Source organism: Cetorhinus maximus, chromosome 22 (genome assembly GCF_964194155.1).
Source record: "Cetorhinus maximus chromosome 22, sCetMax3.hap1.1, whole genome shotgun sequence".
In the NCBI taxonomy this organism is placed as follows: Eukaryota; Metazoa; Chordata; class Chondrichthyes; order Lamniformes; family Cetorhinidae; genus Cetorhinus; species Cetorhinus maximus.
This window is the reverse complement of record NC_135900.1, coordinates 68,561,103-68,583,040: the sequence shown is the minus strand read 5'-3', so window position 1 is coordinate 68,583,040 and position 21,938 is coordinate 68,561,103. Positions and strand designations below refer to the sequence as shown.

The following is a 21,938-nucleotide window of genomic DNA, read 5'->3' as shown; positions in this document are numbered from 1 at the left end:
CATTTGATTCTTCCCGACTTCCTCCTCCTTTGTGAACATCTGGAGGTAAAACAACATCTACATGTACAAACCTAACCTTTCCATGACCAAACACCTTGACCAAATATGTGCGAGGACATATTTTCATGACTCTTCCTGGTAGCCACTTAAATCATGCTAGATGATGACGATGATCGTTCACTCTAGCCTCTTGCTTCAACTTCCGATTTCTTTCTCTCACTCCATCCCTATCATGACTCTCTTGCTGCCTGGATTGTTTCTCTTCTACTGACTGCTGAAGCCACATTTAGCACAATGAAAACTTCATTCTGTACAGTCTTCTAAGAAACAACTCAGCTGGCGTTCTGCCAACAGTATTGTGAGGTGTGTTACAATAAACAAACGAAAACCTCATCAGTTGGTGATTCAGTGACAGTTGATGTTTCTTCCAATTTGTATCTAGCATTTTCTTAACACCAGCATGCTTAACAAATTGTATTGTGTGCTCTATTGTTCCATTTGAAGCAGAATGATACATGGAATTCTAGTGTGTTTTACCCCATTCATTCTCATGAATTTTATCAATTCTTCTGAACAAAACCGAAGTCTGTCGTCAGGCACAATTTCCTCTGGGAACCCATAAGCAGCAAACAAACTATGAATAGCTGTTGCCCTTCAAGTTCATCATAGTCTATGTGCCGTCTCTGCCACACTCTAGCTGGCCATTTCCCTGGTTGCAAAGGCACCGATGGCGGCTTCTTTTCTACAGCTTGACATACCCTTCTCTGTTTCACTGAGTCTTCTCTGTCCTTATCTAACCCTGGCCACCAAAGATAGCTTTGCGCTAAACTCTTTGTCAAGCTCATACCTAAGTGTTGATCATGAAGATCACTTAGCAACTGTGATCTGTACCTTTCAGAAAATACAACCCTGGCTCCCCACATCACACAACTTTTATCAATGGACAACTCATTCTTACACATAAGAAAAGGCCTAATTTCTAAATCCAATATCTGTGTTGGCCACCCATTTGCGATATAGTCGTATACCATTGTCAATACAGGGTCCTTATGAATTGTTCTCGCAATATTATATGCTGTGACGGGCAACTCATCTACACGCAAAAAGAAAAATACATCTTCCCTGTGGAGCTCTACCTCCGGGGATGGTAATTTAGACAATGCATCGGCATTACAATGATCTTCTGTTCACCGGTACTTAATCTCACCCTGATAAGCAGACAACATCAATGTCTTCAATGAATTCAACAACTTTAGATCTTAAACTCACCCCCCCCTGCCCCCATCCCCACCCCGTTTCTCCCCCCTCCCTTTTTTTTCAATAATTTATATATTCTTCTTTTCCCACCTATTTCCATTATTTTTAAATCTAAAACTAAAACTTTGTTAGTCTTTCCACCCCACCCCCACTAGAGCTGTACCTTGAGTATCCTGTCTTCCATTCTTAATTAGCACTTTTCTTAGATAATATCACCACCTTCAACACCTCTTTGATCCTTTTGTCTGTGACATCTTTTGATTATCTGCTCCTATCACTGCTTGCTTATCTCCACAATCACCACACCCTCAACTTCTCTCTCTCCCCCCCGCCCCCCCCACCTTAGACCAGCTTATATTTCACCCCTCTCCTAACTATACTCAGTTCTGCCGAAGGGTCATGAAGGCTCGAAACGTTGACTGATTTCTTCTCCGCCGATGCTGCCAGACCTGCTGAGTTTTTCCAGGTAATTCTGTTTTTGTTTTGGATTTCCAGCATCCGCAGTAGCTTTTAGCTTTTTGTTTTTAACATCAACGTCCATCTCTGCATTCGAGCTGCAGCTAAAGTGGGTACTGGAGACTTAAGGGATTCTAAATATCCTTCAGTGGCTTATGATCATGTTCGATCATGAAACTTTGACCATACAAGTACTTACAAAATCTTCTTACTCCAAAGCCAGGATTTTACCGCCCCTCCTGCCTGGCAGGATATTGTGGTCCCGCCGAACTGAATGGAGATTTAAATGGCTCACTGCATCCACAGGGGGAGACACGCCATGACAGAGCCGTAAAATCCTGGCCCAAAAACCAAAGACAATGTTTCCCGTTCTATCTGAGCATAATTTCGCTCATTGGCACTGAGGGTGCATGAGGCAAATGCAATAGGCCTTTTCTCACCATTATCCAACACATGAGAGATCACAGCACCTACTCCATATGGAGAGGCATCTCATGCTAATCAATCTTTTTGGATACATCAAATTGTGCAAGCTTTGTATCATCTACCAATTTACTTTTACACAACCGGAATGCCTTGTCACACTCCTTTGTCCAAATCCACAGAACACCCTTCCACAAATTCATTCAATGGATATAATAAGGTTGCCAAATTTGCTTTGAATTTACCGTAGTAATTCACTAACCCCAAGAAAGATCTGAGCTCAGATATTACGAGGGTATGGCACATTTCTTATCGTTTGAACCTTATCTTGGTACGTAACCCATCTTTGCCTATCCTGTAAATACTCTACAGAGTTCTGAAATATCTCACATTTGTGTGCCTTCACCTGAACTCCATGCTTCGGAGCAGCTTTTTAGCCTGTCATGATGGGTCTTTTTTTTTTTGTTGTAAAAATACATCTGGTTAACTATTGTCCTTTAGGGAAGGAAATCTGTCATCCTTGCCTGGTCTGGCCTACATTTGACTCCAGACCCATACCAATGTGGTTGACACTTAAATGCCCTCTGAAATGGCCTAGTAAGCCACTCAGTTGCATCAAACCGCTACAAAGTCAGAAAAAAAGAACGAAACCGGACAGAACACCTGGCATTGACCTAGGCACTGGAAACAATTATGGAAATCTCAGCCCTGTCGACTATGCAAAGCTCTCCTTAACAACATCTGGGGGCTAGCGCTGAAATTGGGAGAGCTGTCTCACAGCCTAGTCAAGCCACAGCCTGACATAGTCATCCTCATGGAATCATACCTTACAGATAATGTCCCAGACACCACCCTCACCATCCCTGGGTATATCCTGTCCCACCAGCAGGACAGGCCCACCAGAGGTGGTGACACAGTGGTAAACAGTCAGGAGGAAGTTGTCTGGGAGTCCTCAACATTGACTCTGGGCCCCATGAAGTCTCATGGCATCAGGTCAAACATGGGCAAGGAAACCTTGGTGATTACCATGTACTGCCCTCCCTCAGCTGATGAATCAGTGCTCCTCCATGTTAAACACCACTTGGAGGAAGCACTGAGGGTGGCAAGGGCTGAGAATGTATTCTGGGCGGGGGACTTCAATGTCCATCACCAAGAGTGGCTGAGTAGCACCACTAATGAGCGAGCTGGCCGAGTCCTAAATGATATAGTTGCTAGACTGGGTCTGCGGCAGGTGGTGAGGGAACAAACAAGAGGGAAAAACATACTTGACGTCATTCTCATCAACCTGCCTGCCACAGATGCACCTGTCCATTACAGTATCGGTAGGAGTGATCACAGCACAGGCGTTGTGGAGACGAAGTCCCGCCTTCACATTGAGGATAGCCTCCATCGTGTTGTGTGGCACTATCATCGTGCTAAATGGAATAGATTTTGAGCAGATCTAGCAACTCAAGACTGGGCATCCATGAGGCGCAGTGGGCCATCAGCAGCAGCAGAATTGTACTCGAACACAATCTGTAACCTCATGGCCCGGCATATCCCCCGCTCTACCATTACCATCAAGCCAGGAGATCAACCCTAGTTCAATGATGAGTGCAGGAGGGCATGGCAAGAGCAGCACCAGGCATACCTAAAAATGAGGTGTCAACCTGGTGAAGATATAACACAGGACTACTTGCGTGCCAAACAGCATAAGCAGCAAGTGATAGACAGGGCTAAGTGATCCCACAACCAACGGATCAGATCTAAGCTCTGCAGTTGTGCCTCAGCCAGTTGTGAATGGTGGTGGACAATTAAACAACTCACTGGAGGAGGAGGCTCCACAAATATCCCCACCCTCAATGATGGAGGAGCTCAGCACATCAGTGCAAATGATGGGGCATTTACTACAATCTTCAGCCAGAAATGCTGAGTGGATGATCCATCTCGGCCTCCTCCAGTGGTCCTCAGCATCACAGATGCCAGTCTTCAGCCAATTTGATTCAGTCCACGTAATATCAAGAAACGGCTGAAGGCACTGGATATTGCAAAGGCTATGGGCCCTGACAATATTCCAGCAATAGTGCTGAAGACTTGTGCTCCAGAACTTCCCGCGCCCCTAGCCAAACTGTTCCAGTACAACTACAACACTGGCATCTACCTGGCTATGTGGAAAATTGTGCCCTATACACAAAATGCAGGATAAATCCAATCCAACCATTTAACGCCCCATTAGTTTACTTTCCGTTATCAGTAAAGTAATGGAAGGGGTCATTAGCAGTGCTATCAAGTGGCACTTGCTTAGCAATAACCTGCTCACTGATGCCCAGTTTGTGTTCCACCAGGGCCACTCAGCTCCTGGCCTCATTACAGCCTTGGTTCAAACATGGACAAAAGAGCTGAACTCCCAAGGTGAGGTGAGAGTGACTGCCCTTGATATCAAGGCAGCATTTGACCGAATGTGGCAGCAAGGAGCCCTAGCAAAACTGGAGTCCATGGGAATCAGGGGGAAAACTCTCTGCTGGCTGGAGTCATACCTAGCACAAAGGAAGATGGTTGTGGTTGTTGGAGGTCAGTCATCTCAGCTCCAGGACATCACTGTCGGAGTTCCTCAGGTAGTGTCCTCAGCCCAACCACCTTCAGCTGCTTCATCCATGACTTTCCTTCCATCATAAGGTCAGATGTGGGGATGTTCACTGATGATTGCACAATGTTCAGAACCATTCGCGACGACTGAGATAATGAAGCAGTCCATGCCCAAATGCAGCAAGACCTGGACCAATATCCAGGCTTGGGCTGACAAGTGGCAAGTAACATTCACGCCACACCTGTGCCAGGCAATGACCATCTCCAACAAGAACAAATCCAACCATCACCCCTTGATGCTCAGTGGCATTACCATCACTGAATGTCCCACTATCAACATCATTGGGGTTACCATTGACTAGAAACTGAACTGGAATAGCCATGTAAATGCTGTGGCTACAAGAGCAGGTCAGAGGTTAGGAATCCTGCGACGAGTAACTCACCTCCTGACTCCCCAAAGCTTGTCCACCATCTACAAGGCACAAGTAAGGAGTGTGATGGAATACTTCCCGCTTGCCTGGATGAGTGCAGCTCCAACAACACTCTAGAAGCTGGACACTGTCCAGGACAAAGCAATCCGCTTGATTGGCATCACATCCACAAACATTCACTCCCTCTACCGTCTACCCACAGTAGCAGCAGTGTGTGCCATCTACAAGATGTACTGTAGGAATTCACCAAGGCTCCTTCGGCAGCACCTTCCCAACCCACAACCACTACTATCTAGAAGGACAAGGGCAGCAGATAGATGGGAACACCACCACCTGGAAGTTCCCCTCCAAGTCACTCCCCATCCTGACTTGGAAATATATTGCTGTTCTTTCACTGTCGCTGGGTCAAAATCCTGGATCTCCCTTCCTAACAGCACCATGGGTGTACCGACACCACATGAACTGCAGCGGTTCAAGAAGGTAGTTCATCACCACCTTATCCAGGGCAACTAGGGATGGGCAATAAATGCTGGTCCAGCCAGCGAAGTGCACATCTCATGAATGAATAAAAAAAATAGTCTTACACTATCATCTGACTTTCGTCCTCCCACTATGGGGGTAGCCCAATTACTTTGTTCTACCTTAGAGATAATGTTCTTAGTCTCGAGTCTTTTCAATTCTTGCTCTACTATCTCCTTTAGAGGATAGTGTATTGGAAGAGGTGTGCAAATGACTGGTCTGGCATTCCTCTGATCCCGTACATTAGCCTTATAATCTTGAGTCGGTTTGCCTGTTTCACTAAACACCTGAGGGTACTTGCCGGTCACATTGTCTTTCAGTGTGAATTTTACTTCGACATGAAAAGGCTGCTTCCAATGTAACTTAAATACAGGTAACCAGTTTCTTCCTAACAAGGTTGGGTTTTCTCCCTTCACTACAATGATGGGCAATTTTGCACATTATTCCTAGTTTGTGACTAGAACGACACACACCCCATTGTGGGAATTTTCTCTCCTCCATAACTTCATAATTGTATGCGTGATTTCTCCAGCTGATGTTGATCTATGAAATGTTGAGTCAGCGATTCAGGAATCTGGCTGATTGATGCACGTGTGTCGACATCCATGTTTACCAGAGCTCCATCCAGTGTGACGATGCCTTGTGAATTTCCACTGGACATGCTTTTGTTTTGGATTGTATGGGTATTAACTGACCCTTCATCAATCGGGTGCTGTTTGACAACCGTATGCAGTGACTGCCGTTTCCTCCAGCCAGCATTTTCTCCACATACATTCTTTCAACATGCCCTGGCAAGATAACCCCCTTCCTGCAGCTGGAGCACTCTGCTGTCACAAATTGGCAATTCTGTGCCCCATATTCACCTAAGCACTGGTAACAAGACTTTGTCGTACCACTGCTACTACTGACTGCTGTCGTTGGGGCCTTCTGCTTACTCGACCGCAGCTTATTTACTTCAGATGACTGGCGGTTGTTAACTCTGACTTCTCTCGAGTCACGTTCTGCCATGCCCTTGGACAACGCTGTTGGACAAGCTATGTCAAAAGTTAACTTTGGCAATGTCAGCACCTTACTGCGAATGCATTCATTTTTTAACCGCACATAAATCTGCCTCTCAATGCTCTCTCTTCAAATCCCGCAAAATTACAATGAATGTGCAGATTTTCAAAGCCACAATAAACTCTCCAGTGGCCTCTCTGGGCAATTGATTCCTTGTTCCAAACCAATAGCTTTCAGCAATCTCCAACAGTTTGGGACTGTAGTGCTGCTCAAGCTTACACAGAGTGTTTGACAGCGGTGTGCCTATTGGCTTTACTGGAGAGAGCAAATTCTTGAGCGGTTATATACCACTGGGTCTCCTTCATCAAAAAATCACCTTTTTCCCCTTCCCCCACTGCCTGATTAACAGTTGGATTATTAGGAACATTGAGGATATTATTAACAGTGAGAAACATCTTGAGCTGCACCACACACGCACTGAAAGACACTCGGCCACAACTATACCCTCCCAGTCACCCAAGAGTACCTGATGGTGCAGCCATATTCGAAGGTCAGTCCACCCATGTGTAAAAACAGCCTCTTCTTTAAGACTGTGTTCTTCAGCCTACTTCTCATCAAAAAAACCTTTACTACTTCCTCTGTTGGTTTGCTGGAAGCTTCTCCAACCCAATTTGTGCGGCTAGAGAATCAGTAATCCTATCCTTGTCACCATACCGTGATATCTTTGCGGGGCAAAAGAAACTGTGTGAGTTTAAGTTCCCAATTGACTTGGTTTATTTCAGTTATGGTTTATATACCTACATAAATGGTTATAAGAGGATGCTATTACAGCCTCTGGATTGCTGTCCAGTAACATCATAACCATTACTTTACTGTACATATTTTACGTAGCGTTTAAGTTTTGGAATTGTGTAACAACGTCTTGTTGGATTAATTTAATTGGCAGCTTAAATGGCGGCTTCCCATTTAATGGCTGCTGCAGCACTTTAAAGCACTGCAGCTGATCAGAGCCTCTTGCCTGCTAGCGCAATCTCCCAGCAGCAAGCCTACCTATTGGCAGCAGATCACAATGAATAAGTAATCAGACCTGATCCCATAAATCAAACTGTGAACAACTGTGTGCAGCAAATTTGGCAAATATTCCTCTGTGAACTCTACCAACCCTGGCACATCGGAGAGTTGGATTTTTTTTTTTGTCCAATAACTTAGATGGATTTGTTCAGAGGTGATGGCTCCATGTTAGCTGAAGAGAGTAAGTCTGTAACCTGTCAAGGAGCATGACTTTCCTTTTTAATTGAATTGTCGTTTGCACATTCCCTGTAATCACACTTTGTGCCTGCACAGGACAAAATATACCTGTGGTCTTACAAACAAAGTTCATGGAATTAAGTAGGGACATGCCTATATGGTGTCCTTCACATCCTCCAGGGTGTGCCAAAGAATTTCACAGCCAATTGGGCTACAGTTTAGTAAGAATGTAAGATCGTAAGAAGTAGCTGGAGGATTACATCATTTGGCCGTACCAGCCTGTTTTACCGTCCACGCAGATCGTGGCTGATTTTCTGTCTTGACTCCACTTTCCTACACCCTTCCCCATATTCACTTGGAATTCAAGAAAACAATCAATCTCTGTCTTGAATATACTCAATAAAGCATCCACAGCCCTGTGGAGTATAGAATTCCAAAGATTTGTAACTCTTTGAGTGAAGAAATTTCTCCTTCTCTTAGTCCTAAAATGATGACTTTGAGGATAGATCCGAACCACCCACCTGTGTTGAAGAATGGTCACTGATTGAAAGCAAGGCCTGAACATTACTTCTCTGCCAGCTCGGACATGGGTGTTTGAAAGGGTTGAATGGATTGCTGCTTGCTTTGTGAGAGACTGACTTGATTGACCGCTGACATTGAGCTTTTGAATGCTCAGTGCGGCACTCCCAAAAACTGTAATTAGAGATTGGACACTTCTTGTCTTGAGGTAACCTTACCTTAGTGCAAATGATGGATCAAAGGCATCGGAGGGCCTTTAGGTTAATTGTTGATGGTGTGTTGCTGCCGGGGAAACGCTAGTGCAGTACTCTGAGAACACTTCATATCATTATACAGTAATGCCAGAATAGTGGACTTAACTCACCCCCTGACCTGGGCGTCTGCCTTTTCTGAAGGAAGGGCTTTGCTTCAGGCAACAGTTAATGTGTCATGAAGAGTTTGGGTGTTCCCCCGTCTGAACAGTAAGGGTATGCTCCTCCCATGTTCCGATGTTGGCCAGTATTTCAAAGCAAACTTCAATCACCTTAAAACCCGAGGTTAAAAAAAAGTAAAAGAAAATGACGTGTTTATACCGTGCGATGACCAGTTAAACTGCTTCTTTGAAGTTTGGAGAATGCCCAGCTGATGCTGTTCAAAACAGGCCTGTTGGACCGCAGCAGACAGATGTGGCCTCAGTTTAATGTTTCATCAGAAAGACAGCACTCTCTCAGTGCTGTACTTGAGTGTCGGCCATGATTTCCTGCTCAAGGCTCTGGAAATCCACAATCTCTGACTCCAAGGCAACCTTATTCCTGACTGGGGCACAGCTATTCGCAGTTTTTAAAAATTTATTTCATGGGATGTGGGTGTCACTGGCTGGGCCAGCATTTATTGCCCATCCCTAATTGCCCTTGTTCAGAGGGCATTTGAGAGTCAGCCACATTACTGTGTGTCTGGAGTGACATGCAGACCAGACCAGGTAAGGTCTGAAAGATTTCCTTCCCTAAAGGGCATTAGTGAACTGGATGGGTTTTTAACAACAATTGGCTTCATGGTCCAGATTTTTATTGAATTCAAATTCCACTATCTGCCGTGGTGGGATTACGAACCCAGGCATTACCCTGGGTCTCTGGATTATTAGTCCATTGACAATACCACTATGTCACCACCGCCACCCCACCCTAGTAATATTTATCCTTCAGGCAACATCACTAAAGCGGATGAACTGGTCATATCACATTGCTGTTTGTAGGAACTTGCTGTAAATAAATTGGCTGCCATATTGCCTGCATTTTGACTTCACTTCAAAAGTACCTCATTGGCTGTAAGAGACTTTAAGGCTTCCTGAGGTTGTGAGAAGCATTACATAAATGCAAGATTCTCTTAATGTCACTTCAATTGGACACTGAGATTGAAGAACTGAGCAATATGCGTTTCATTAGCAAAGTAGAAGACTGTTGTGATCACATCTAATTATAATGTCCTGTTGAAAGGATTGGGAGACCTGCTGTGTTATGTGTTTTTAGCCCTGTTGCAAGCTCTTTTGCTTGCCGCAGTGCTGTGGTAACTCAAGGTAGTGCCCCACTGCTTTTGGGTGTGTTTGATTAGTTCTTTGCTTCCCCATTTCCAGTCATTAGTAAAATTAATTGGCAACTTGTGACACTAAGTGCTCTTCAGGCCTTTGTCTTCATCTTAGTTTGCTTTTAGCAGTGGAAGAAAATCTCAGCATGCTGCAGGAAGACATGTCTTGTTTGGCAGTTTTTATTTTCCATTTGTTTGTGTGCGAGTGGCTCCGAATTCAATTTGCATTTTTTTGAAAAATGAGCTGGGCCTGTTCCAGGTCGATAGCTTCCGCAACAGATAGCTTGCTGGCAGTTATGTTTAATGTGAAGAAGAATTTTGTTAAAAGATGCCCTTTTTTTTGAGGGGGTGGGAACAATGCTCCCTTTTTCCCAGCCATATTTTGTGCTGCCAGCAGTTGTTTTAATCTCTTTCATCTCCAGTCTATCCAGAACCCAACATCCACTCACTGCCCTCCTGTTGTCCGATTCGAACTGTGAATTCAATCTCAGTAAGTGAGCCAGCCTCCACTTTAATGCAGGAAAGCAGGGTTCCCACATTGGTCTAACTTGACACCAGCTCCCTTATCCTGATGGCATGGTCTACAGTCCCATTGGGACAAGGGGGACCAGGCTTGATTCCCTTCAAACGGATGGCTGATGAAGGGAAGCACTCCAATCTTTGTGAGGTGAACTCTTGGCCACTTACCTCACAGGCTGTGGACTCAGAGGAACACTCCTAATGCTCCTGGCTCCAAAGAGACATTCTTTTGTTAAATTCACGTTGATAATTAAAGCCTGTCTTTAAGAGTTTTGCGCTTTCTTGGGATTGATGAGGCCATCTTTATTGCCCTTTTCAGTAGTTGCTCTAAGAGCAAAACGCCTTGTGTGGGACTGGATCCTCATGTAAACTCATTTGGTTTCCTTCGCGAAGAGGCATGGTTGGTGAAGCAGCTGGGTTTACTCAATAGTCCCAACAGCTTTGGCCGGCATGTTGGAGATTCAGTCTCAGAACCTGCCATGGTGGGATTCGAACTCTCAGGGAGGGGAATTTGTTTTGTATTTGTTTAGAGGCCCGAAATGCAGGCCCAGCTCTAGTTGCTAACACTGGATATATTTCTGAAGACTTCATCATGTGTTAGAAAATATTTGTTACCACATGGTGTAGATTAGAAGAACAGCATAGATGCCTACAAGGGGAAAGTGGATAAAGAGAGGAGGGAGAAAGGAAGTATGTGGGAGAAGACTCCAGTGGAGCATAAACACTGACCTGGAGCTGTTGGGCTGAATGGCCTGTTTCTGTGCCATAACTTCTATGTAACCTGATTTCCTACCTCCAACTGCCTTACCCAAACACTTCCACCATTGGTCACATGAAGTGTTCATCCTCAAGGCATGCCCCCTTCCGAATTGGAAAGCCAACTGAATCTTCATCATCCACTTGGATCTTTTCTGATTCAGTCAAACAACACCTTGTCCCACATACAGTAATTTTCTGACAAATGACTAAGTGCTGAAAAGCAAGTTTTTATAAATATGATTTCTTAATGCCTCCTATGGTTTTCTTTCTGGGTTGCTCCCGGGAAGTACGTCTTTAATTCTTGGTGACTCCAGGGCAATCCTAGAGGGTTGGGAACCCTAGCCCCAAGTGGGAGAGCCAAGTAGTTGCCCCCCAGGCATTGTTGATGTAACCTGAGTGAGCTGCTGGTTAAAAAAATAAACCTCCTCAGGCAGCTGGCCCCTCTTTGTGAGGTGAACTCCTGGCCACTTACCTCACAGGCTGTGGACTCAGAGGAACACTCCTAATGCTCCTGGCTCCAAAGAGACATTCTTTTGTTAAACCCACTAATCTTTAGGTGGACTGCACAAAGATTGCTAACTCCTGCTTCACTCCTCAGCGTCTAACTTGATAGAGGGGGCCTAAAGCTTGGGCTGATAGGTGGCAAGTAACATTCACGCAAAATAATGTGCCATGTGCCAGATAATGACCATCTCTAATAAGACAGAGTGTAACCACTTCCCTGAACTTTCAATGAAAGTATCATTGAAACCCCTACCATCAACATCCTGGGCGTTACCATTGACCAGAAACTTAACTGGACCAGCCATAGAAATACTGTGGTTATAAGAGCAGGTGAGAGGCTGAGAATTCTGGGGCGAATAACTCACCACCTGACTCCCCAAAGTCTGTCTATTACCTACAAGGCACTAGTCAGGAGTGTGATGGAATATTGTCCACTTGCCTGGATGAGTGCAGCTCCAGCACTCAAGAAGCTCAACACCATCCAAGACATAGCAGCCTCCTTGTTTGGCACCCCATCCACCACCTTGAACATTCAGTGCCCCCACCACGAGCGCAACAACTCACCAAGGCTGCTTCAACATACCCGCGACCCCTGCCACCTAGAAAGCCAAGGATGGAAACACTGTCACCTGGAAGTTCCTCCCCAAGTTACTTACCAACCTGACTTGGACCTATATCGCTGTCCCTTCACTGTTGCTGTGGAGAGGTGTTGGAGCAGGATGGTGTTGTCAATGGTCTCAAAGGCAGCATACAGGCTAAGAATGACAAGGAAGGAAAGCTTACCTTTGTCACAGCCAAATAGGATGACATTTGTGACTTTGATAAGAGCTGTTTCGGTCCTGTGACAGGAATGGAAACCTGACTGGAGGATTCAAAGATGGAGTTTCAGGAAAGATGGGAGCAGATTTGGGAGGTGACAATACGATCAAGGATTTTGGAGAGGAAAGGGAGGTTGGAAATGGGGCGGTCATTTGCAAGGACATGGGGGCAAGGGTTGTTCTTTTGAGGAGCATGGTGATGGTGGCAGATTTGAAGGAGAGAGGGACAACACCTGAAGAGACAGAACCACTATCAACATCGGCTAACATGGGGGTCAGGAGGGGAATTTGCATGGTCCGTCGTTCATTGGGAATGGGACCGAGGGAGCAGGGTCTCATGGACAAGATGTGCTCAGAGAGAGCACGAGGGGAGATAGGAGAGAAACTAGAGAAAGATGAGTTCAGGGCGAGGGCTGGGGGAAACTTTAGAGGAAGTTTGGCCTGGTGGGCTCATGGAAGAGAGGGCCATGGCAGAGGCTGCAGACTGGATAATCACCACCTTGATGACAAATAACCTGAGAGAAAATTCATGGCCGCATTCAAAAAATGTTTTTCTTTACAATGAACGTTTTTTATTTATTGATTACCAAAATATTGGCGATGAGGGAAAAGCTGTTTGAGGAACATGCAGCACGATTAGAGGCAGGAATTCTTGTGGTGAACTTCCAGGAATATATTTGTCTGCAGTTGGTGACTCTATTATGATGCGATAACAGTCAGTGGACTGTAAAAGCCAGATCTATGAAGCATTTTAATAATGTGATAAGACTATAAATTGCCTTTGCCTTTTTATAACTACCAGCTTAGACATTTGAGAACATTTTATTTGGAAACACTAGAAATAAGCGCTCTGTCAATATTGATCCAACTTTATAGCTGGGGTTACATACAGGGATTTCCCCGATCCTCTCCCTCTGACCTGAAGAGTATTTAAAGGCTGGATAGCTAATGTGCTTTGTTGAAATGACCATTTGGCATAGATTGTATGAATGACAACACTGAGTGAGCTTGTGTTGGTGTTTGTCCTTTACGTAGATACAGTACAAATGGAAGCCATTCAGCCCATCATGCCTATGCTGTTCTTTGACAGAATTATGCAATTAATCCCAGTCCTCTGCTGCTTTTCCATAACCCTGTTAATTTTTCCTTCAAGTATTTATCCTATTTTCTTTTGAAAGTTACCACTGATTCTGCATCACTACCCTTTCAGGTAATGCATTCCAGATCATCATAACTCGCTGCATTTTAAAAAAAATGTTTTTCTGTTGTTGCCGCTAGCTCTTTTGCCAACCGCCTTTAAATGTGTGCCCTTCTGCTACTGAAAAGTTTCTCCTTATTTACTCTATCAAAACCATTTTGAACGGTAGTTCTTGTAAACACATTTTAAGCTATGAAGCCTTTTCACATTTACAAGCTGAACTCGTTATCCAATACTGTAGCCAGCCATAGAACTAGGTGATGCCTACTCCATTTCAATGGACCACAAGGGAAACTTAAGATTGGTGCCTCTAATTCGTAATCAAAGAGTTATCAGCAGTTTATGTAACTTAAAACATGTACACTTCGTAAATATTGACCTGCTCCTTTTGACCTCCTTCAAGCTGGCTAAGTTTGTGTTCCAACAGAGTGCATTAATGATATCCAGGATGGGCCTTCCTTAAAGCGGGAGCTATTTGAGAATCTTTCTCCTTATATTATGCTGAGATGCAAATTGACTGCAGTTTAATTTAATCCTGGACCCAACCCATTTCATATTGGCTATCGAATATTTTGGAGACTGTCATGTTCACGTTCTGCAGTGATTAACCTGCCACACAGCCCCTCATACAGCCACTTTTTCTTAGGAAATCCCTCCCTAGAATTTATTCCCTCGCACTAGCCACACATTGGTTGAACAAATCGCGTGACCCCTGCTCAGTTGAACTGATCCTAAAGTGACGGTCATCACACATACAACACCTTAACATGGCCTGCACCTCTCAAGCTGTTGGAACTTGGAACAGTGCTTGGATTGGGGAATGGGGTTTTCTAATTGAAACTCCAACCAGCTGGTTTTTGTTTTGAACTGGTTCGAAAGTTTTTCTTATGTCTGTTGCTCTTCTCAGTGATTCAAAGTTGGAACGAACCACTTTTTGAGATACAGGGAGGTTAGGCCAGTTCACAATGGCCTGGAGTTGGTAGTTACTGAAGATGCAAGGGTGCTCGTTGTAGACCTGGAGAAACCTGTGCCAAGAGATCTATCAATCTGTGACGTGAACCTGAGCTCTCACAATGTATAATTGATTGCAGCATTCTTTGATGGAGATTCCCAGCGTCGAGCTGCCTGATGTCATCAAGCAATCGCATTAAACAATTCTCAGGGAGCAACCAGAAAATGAAGAATCTGATAATCATATCATTTTTTAAAGAATTTTACATTGAGAAAAATAAAGATTGGGCTGTACACATGGGGTGAAGTTAGAAGTTGAAATAACAATGAAAAGGCGCTTAGAAATATATTTGTAAAAAATGTAGTTTGAAACATCTAGTAATTAATCTTAGTGGAGATATTTAACAATATTCCACAAATAAGAAAATTACATTTTCAGGGTTAGATCAACATTAGTTAGTAATCGCATCAGTGTTTTAAAAACCCAGTTATGCCTGGTTGAATGAGGTATAACTGTTTATGGGGTTCCTGACGGAGATGTGAGAGTGGGAAGGGTATGTTCTCACCATATCGACTGATTTTGGTGAAAGCTGGCTCTGAGTGTGCTCCGCTTCCTGGCTGAAGCAGCAAGTAAAGCTTGTCCATACTAGTTAATTACTGCCTGGTTTATTAAGCTTGATACGTTTATAATAAATCTTCCTGCCTTGTTACTAATTGAATCAGCCTCACCGTCGCCATTTTTGTCAGACATGAACACAGTTAGTTAGATCTTACAGGGGGAGGCCGCAGTGCAACCTGTGGCAGAGCAGTGCGTGACAGACAGCAGCTTCAGGAATTCCACCCTAACCTGTGCTTATGTTGAAGTTAGAGTCAGCTTCAGAGGGGTGGGGGGTGGTGGTGCGGGGTGGTGGGGCGATGGGGATGAACTTGGACACTGATGTCAAAAGCTCCTGCAAAATGCAGCCCATTGTTTTAAGCCTTGAGTGTAAGCTGCACTCTTGGCTACAATTAGTGTGAACCACACCCTGTGTAGGAGGGGGAAAGAAGGAACCTAATGGGAATTTAATTGCTGATACTTCTTCTGAGAGTTCATCCGAAAAATACTGAGTTCAGCATTGATTTCCTATTGAGATCAGCTAACTGAACACTGCATTTACATAGTGAGTTATCCAGAGAGCAGTGACAATGATAAAGTTGTGTTCATCATGAGTATGGGTTTTAGCAATAGCAAAATACTGTTGCAATGTCAGCCAGTAAACATCTTGACATTAAAATGGCCTCTTCCTTGAGGCTCTGGAATACTTTCCCATAACCCATTCTATTTTTGCAAACCTAGTTTCACCATATCTTTTAAGGCAAACTTGATAGATCAGTTAAAACAGGAAAAAAAAACTGGAGAAAGGTTGAATGAATGAAGTAACCTGGTAAAATCATAATTCACTTAACTGTTTTTCACGATATTTTGGGGCATTTAAGTGAACATCGGGCAATTTATCCTAAAAGAGTTTTACTGTAATGGAGATAGAAGATTGTCCCTCCAATACTTTTGCGAATAAATGCATCATATGCAATGGTACAGATTCACAGTTTGCAATGTCCCAAAATCGATCCCTAGTCTGTACTGAGTTGGGTAATCTCACTCAAGGTCATAGTTATGGTGCTACAGTTAACATCAACACTTCCAGTCTAAGGGAAGAGAAAACCAATGGTTTTAGTCTGTTGCTGTCAGAAGCGACTCATCAAGAATAGTCAATTGAATGAGGAGCAGAAGGATTGCTAACTTTTCTTGATCATTAACTTAATGCGAGTCTTGAGGAGGGAATAATTGATTTCAAAAGAAAAATCTACTTAAAATTGGCAAATTGCTCACTGATCATCTCAGAGAGTCAGTTGTCTTTCAAGCGTCCATTTGGCTCAGTGCTCCCAAGACAGATCCTGGGTTCTAGTTCCACTCCAGTAAATATCATCTGGGCTCACTCTTCAGTGCAATGCTGAGACAGTGCTGCATTGGCACAGGTACCGTCCTTCAGACGAAATGCTAAACAAGGGGCCCGTTCAGATGAACATTGAAGATCACACGTTTGGGAACTCTGGCCAACATTCTTCACCCAAATAGCATCCAAGCGATGCAGTGTGGTCATTTATGTCAATGGTGTGGGATCTTGTTGTGGTCATATTTCCAACACTGACTGCCGTTTCAATGTAGTTCACTGGCTGTGAAGTGATTTGGGATGTCTAGAGGATGTGACAGATGGTAGATAAATGCAAGATTTTATAATTTATTTCCACATTTTTTTTCAGCAGGCATTCAAATTCAGTGAAGCAATGAGAAGAGAAATGTACGTAGCTAATGAATAAGTACAGATGGATGACAAATATTGGGTAGGGCAAAAGGATGTTTCTTTTAAAACGGTGCATATAGTGTTAGTTATTGAACTGAAGGCAATTTCCTATATACTGTGTACCCTTATATTGCTGAGTCTTGTGGCATTGGAGGCACAAATAGTACTAGCTTGCATATCTATTTAATTTTGCTGTAAAGCCTATTAGCTGTCATAATCCTCTTTCATGTCACGTCACTGTTTATTTTGGGTTCAGTTAGCATTGCTTAATTCCCAGTGAGAATGCTGGTATGATTCATCTGCTATTTCAGCATTGTACGCCTTGTTTGTGGTCTTTTTTTAAACAGATAAAAATATTAATGGTTTCTTACATTACAGCAGTGACTCCACTTTAAAAAGTACTTTGTTAGCTGTAAAGTGCTTTGGGACCTCCTGAGGGCGTGAAGTGCTATGTAAATAAAAAGTGCTTTCATTTTTTTGTTGTTTAAATACATGGATGTCCAAGTCTACTTTGTGAATGTTTGCAGGCTATTGCAGGGGAGAGTTCAATGAGCTGCACTCCACACTAGTGTGGGATCGGAATATAAAAAAAAACCTCCCAAAATTTAGTCCCACTCTCTCCTGTATGCGCTGGCTCTTGCTGAGGTGCAGCTGACAGCCCTCTGATACCTCACTATTCTTCATTGTCAGCTCTGACAATCATAATGGCAGGAGCACTTGGACTGTGGAAGGCATCACAGCCTGGATCTGATCCCGTCCCTGTTCACTCTCGAGACAAGCAGCTCCCATGGAACCTAAGCGTCAAAGAGACGCTACTCACAAGGGGAGAATATTGGCAAAAGAATAAACATTTAAACTACACTTTTTCCGGCTTCTCTTCCAAAGTCTGTCTCCCCAGTGATAAATTAATAAGGGGCACAAATACCATCTCCCTCTTGGTGCTTAAGAGGTTAAGGGTTATAGATCCATCTGCATGTTGCAAACCGTCATATGGTTTGTCCGATGTATCTTTGACCTAAGTGCTTTGAGAGGCTTCGCATATTGATCCTGTGCGAATATCAGCAAAAGCTTTAGATCAATGGGTTCATGTTTAAGGTGCTTCCGACCAATGTCTGACATTCATTGGTGGTGATTTTACATGGGAGGCTGGCGTGATTGCAGCACAGTGAGTTTGTCATGTAAAGACATGATACATAGAGTTTGAAAATAGGTGGATTTCTGTTATTTGTTCATTGTTGGCAAAACCGAAGTTTATTGCCCATCCCTAATAGCCCTTGAGAAGACGCAGATTTTTCAAAAGCGGTCCCAGGGCCTTAAGGATTGATGAGGCTTTCCTAGGGTGGGGTTTGCCCAGGCTGTGTCATGTGGGCAGTGTGTAGCCTGTGGGTCCTTACAGCCCGGATCAAGAGGTTCACAGAACGCAGTACTATTTGTGCTCAAATAGCTTCTTTGCTCCTTTGTCATGCTCAAGTTGCGAGGGCCTGGAGACTCGTTTTAGCACTGCTGTACCATCAGGAGATAAATCTTAAATCAGGACACCAGGATGGTCAGCATCAATATCTTGAACTTGATGAAAGTGAATGAAGCAGTGACTTAAACTTTACAGTGTGACCGGGATTTCGGAACATCCTTGGTTCTGTCAAAATGCATTGATCATTTGGTTGCCGCCTCAGCCACAACCACTCAGCTGGCCGAAGCTTACTGTTAAAATCACATTGACGGAATAGGAACTAGTCTGAGATCTTGGAGTGCTGAGGAATTATATCACAGCAAGAATTGGGGTGGAGGAGGGGGAAGAGAGGGAGAGGAGGATGTATATGCAAGTCAAACCTAAGGTAGGGTTGCTAATGCTGGTTGGAGGTTTCATTACATGAACTCCCATCTCATCCAATTAAATAACCTCCCCTCCCCCCCCCGGTCTCCAATATCTTAATAGCTAAGAAAACAAAATTGTTCAAAAAGTGGAAAGACAATTTTTAATACTCGAATGATTTTTCTCGTATGTGTTGCTCAAGACGGTGTTCAGCTGATTAATCTTGAATTCCTGGAGAATCCAGGTCAACCCTGCAGGGTTGGCAACCCAAATCCAAAATTGTTCTGCATAACTAACAATTGAAGGTTATGACTTGTACAATACATTCATAGAGTCACAGTCATAGAGTCATAGAGGTCTACCGCACAGAAAAAGACCCTTTGGCTCATCGAGTCTGCGCCAGTCAAACAAGCACCTAACTACTCTAATCCCATTTCCAGCACTAGGCCCACAGCCTTGTATGCCATGGCATTGCAAGTGTACATCCAAATGCTGCTTAAATGTTATGAGGGTTTCTGCCTCTACCACCCTTTCAGGCAGTGAGTTCCAGATTCCCACCACCCTCATCGACAAGCAAACCCTTCAGTGATGGAGAGAAAGACATCCTTTTGAAAACTCCGCTCCCAACTGGTCTAACGTAGCTGAGGGCATCCCTTGTCTCATTGTTTTCTGGCCGTATCTCACAGCAGATTCGTTCTTGTGCATTCAGATGTGGTTGTTTCCTATTGGTAATGGAACATTGCAGAGAACGCAGACAATCTCAAGTTTCTGTTTGAAACTTTCAGCCTCGAGATGAGTAGCAGGAGGTTGGAAAATTCCTGGCTCGGTCCGCCCACCTCGGGGGTGGGGGGTGGGGGAATGCCCGCAAAGGTGGGATGTTTATTGCCGTTGGGGACGGGGCAGTGTGGGTGTGGGCTGGGGTCAGGCCAGTCAGCCTGTGATAAAGTTCGGACTGCCAGATGCTGCAGAGGGCTGTTTTAAAGGCTCACCCCTGTGCTGTGGGACTTTGTCCCAGCTAAAATAAAAATAGGCCCCCACCCCCTTAACATTGCTCACACACTCCCCATACCCCATCCATGCCACCTCAAGCCCCCATGCCACCTCAAGCCCTCATGCCAGGTTATGACCCATCACCCCACCCTTCCCATTGGCCCCTCATACCCCCAATGACAAGTTAAGGCACTCCACCCACCTGTCTTGACCCTTCATGCCTTCTATGCCCATTGGCCCACTATACACTGTCCAGAATCCATGAAGCCTATAGTGACAGTAGGATGTGCTGCACCCCAGAGAAAACATTGCTCGATTGACACCTTCAGCTCTCTGATCCCTGCAGCCAATTACATAATGTTTATTTACACCAGGTTAAGTAATTTCAAGGGTTTATAGCTTCTGTTATTGACACTTTAAAGGGTTTGGATGATTGACACTTTTATTGCTCTGTAGTGAAATGACTTTTTGAACATAGTGGAATCTAATGAATGAATGAATTACTTTTTTAAAAAGACAGACACTATAGCATTCATTGGCTCTATGCAGTGTATAGTGGTTCAGTGGACATGGAAGTGACATAGCTTGGCATAGGTTGCCTGAGGGGCCATGTGGGATAGGTGGAGGGGCATAGATTGGCATAGGAGGCATGAGGAGTCATGGGATGGGTGGGTGGAGTGCTGGAGCTTGGCATAGGGGACATAAGGGGCCATGGGGATGGGCGGGGGCCTTACCTTGGCTTAGAAGCCAAGTAACACCCAGGGGCAGGAATCTTTCCCCAAGTAACACCCATGAGGAGGACCTTTGGAACCCACCTTTTAAAAAGTTCCCCCTTACAGACCAGGGATAACGACTCCTCTGGCGTGCTGTGAAACACGACTCTTGACAAACCTGGCCCAACTCCAGGAAAATTGCCAAGGAGTAGGACGTATGGCATATGGCATGCTTGCATTCATTGGCAGGGGTATTGAGTATAAAAGCTGGGAAGTCATGCTGCAGCTGTATAGAACCTTGGTTAGGCCACACTTGGAATATTGCGTGCAATTCTGGTCACCACATTACCAGAAGGATATGGAGGCGTTGGAGAGGGTGCAGAGGAGGTTTAGCAGGATGCTGCTTGGTCTGGAGGTTATTAGCTATGAGGAGAGGTTGGAGAAACTTGGATTGTTCTCACTAGAGCGACGGAGATTGAGGGGCGACTTGATAGAAGTTTACAAAATTATGAGTGGCATGGACAGAGTAGATAGTCAGAAGCTTTTTCCCAGGGTGAAAGAGTCAACTACTAGGGGACATAGATTTAAGGTGAGAGGAGAAAACTATAGAGGAGATGTGCGGGGCAAGTTTTTTTACGCAGAGGGTAGTGAATGTCTGGAATTCGCCGCCAGAGGAGGTGGTGGAAGCAGGTACGATAGTGGTGTTTAAGAGGCAGCTTGACAAATACATGAATAGGATGAGAATAGAGGGATACGGACCCCAGAAGTGCAAAATGTTTTAGTTGACGGGCAATATGATCGGCGCAGGCTTGGAGGGCCGAAGGGCCTGTTCCTGTGCTGTACTTTTCTTTGTTCTTGTTCTTTGTTCTTTGAGATGCCGATCTCCGCAATGGAGCCGGCCAGGTTAGGAGTGCTGAGTGCGGGCTTCCAACAGGAACCAGACTGCATCCTTTAAAGGCACTCCCAAAAACCAGACAGCCTGGGAATAGGGTTGGGAATCCCTGAAGCGGGATCCGCTTGCCATTTTTAAAAGGGTTCCTGAGTGATCCTGACTTGGTGAAAATCCAGGCATGCATGTTATTTCTGAGATTTATAAATTCCTCCTTGCGCTGACTAAAAGGGTGAATGTGTTGATGGCAAATTCATTCCTCACAAATTTAATGTTAAAATTTCAGGTAGATTCTTTTTGTGTTTGATGCTATATTAAAACTGGAGAGTACCAGCTAAACGTAGATTTTCAAGTACAGCTCTCAAATGTCTGAGTTATCCATTCAATATCCATTGACTGTATGTCCGGGAATGATTCCTGCCCCTGGGTGTTACTAGGGGAATGATTCCTTCCCCTGGGTGTTAC

The 21,938-nt window shown here is 44.4% G+C and overlaps 1 protein-coding gene across 5 annotated transcripts in view; it reads left to right on the top strand.

Moving 5' to 3' along the window:
- nrcama (neuronal cell adhesion molecule a) overlaps positions 1–21,938 on the top strand; it is a 427,797-nt gene that overhangs the window by 53,024 nt on the left and 352,835 nt on the right. For all 5 annotated transcript variants that reach the window (XM_078568477.1, XM_078568478.1, XM_078568476.1 and 2 more), the window contains exon 2: positions 17,031–17,108. The gene's annotated coding sequence lies outside the window, so the exon portion shown is untranslated. The remainder of the gene's footprint in view (positions 1–17,030; positions 17,109–21,938) is intronic.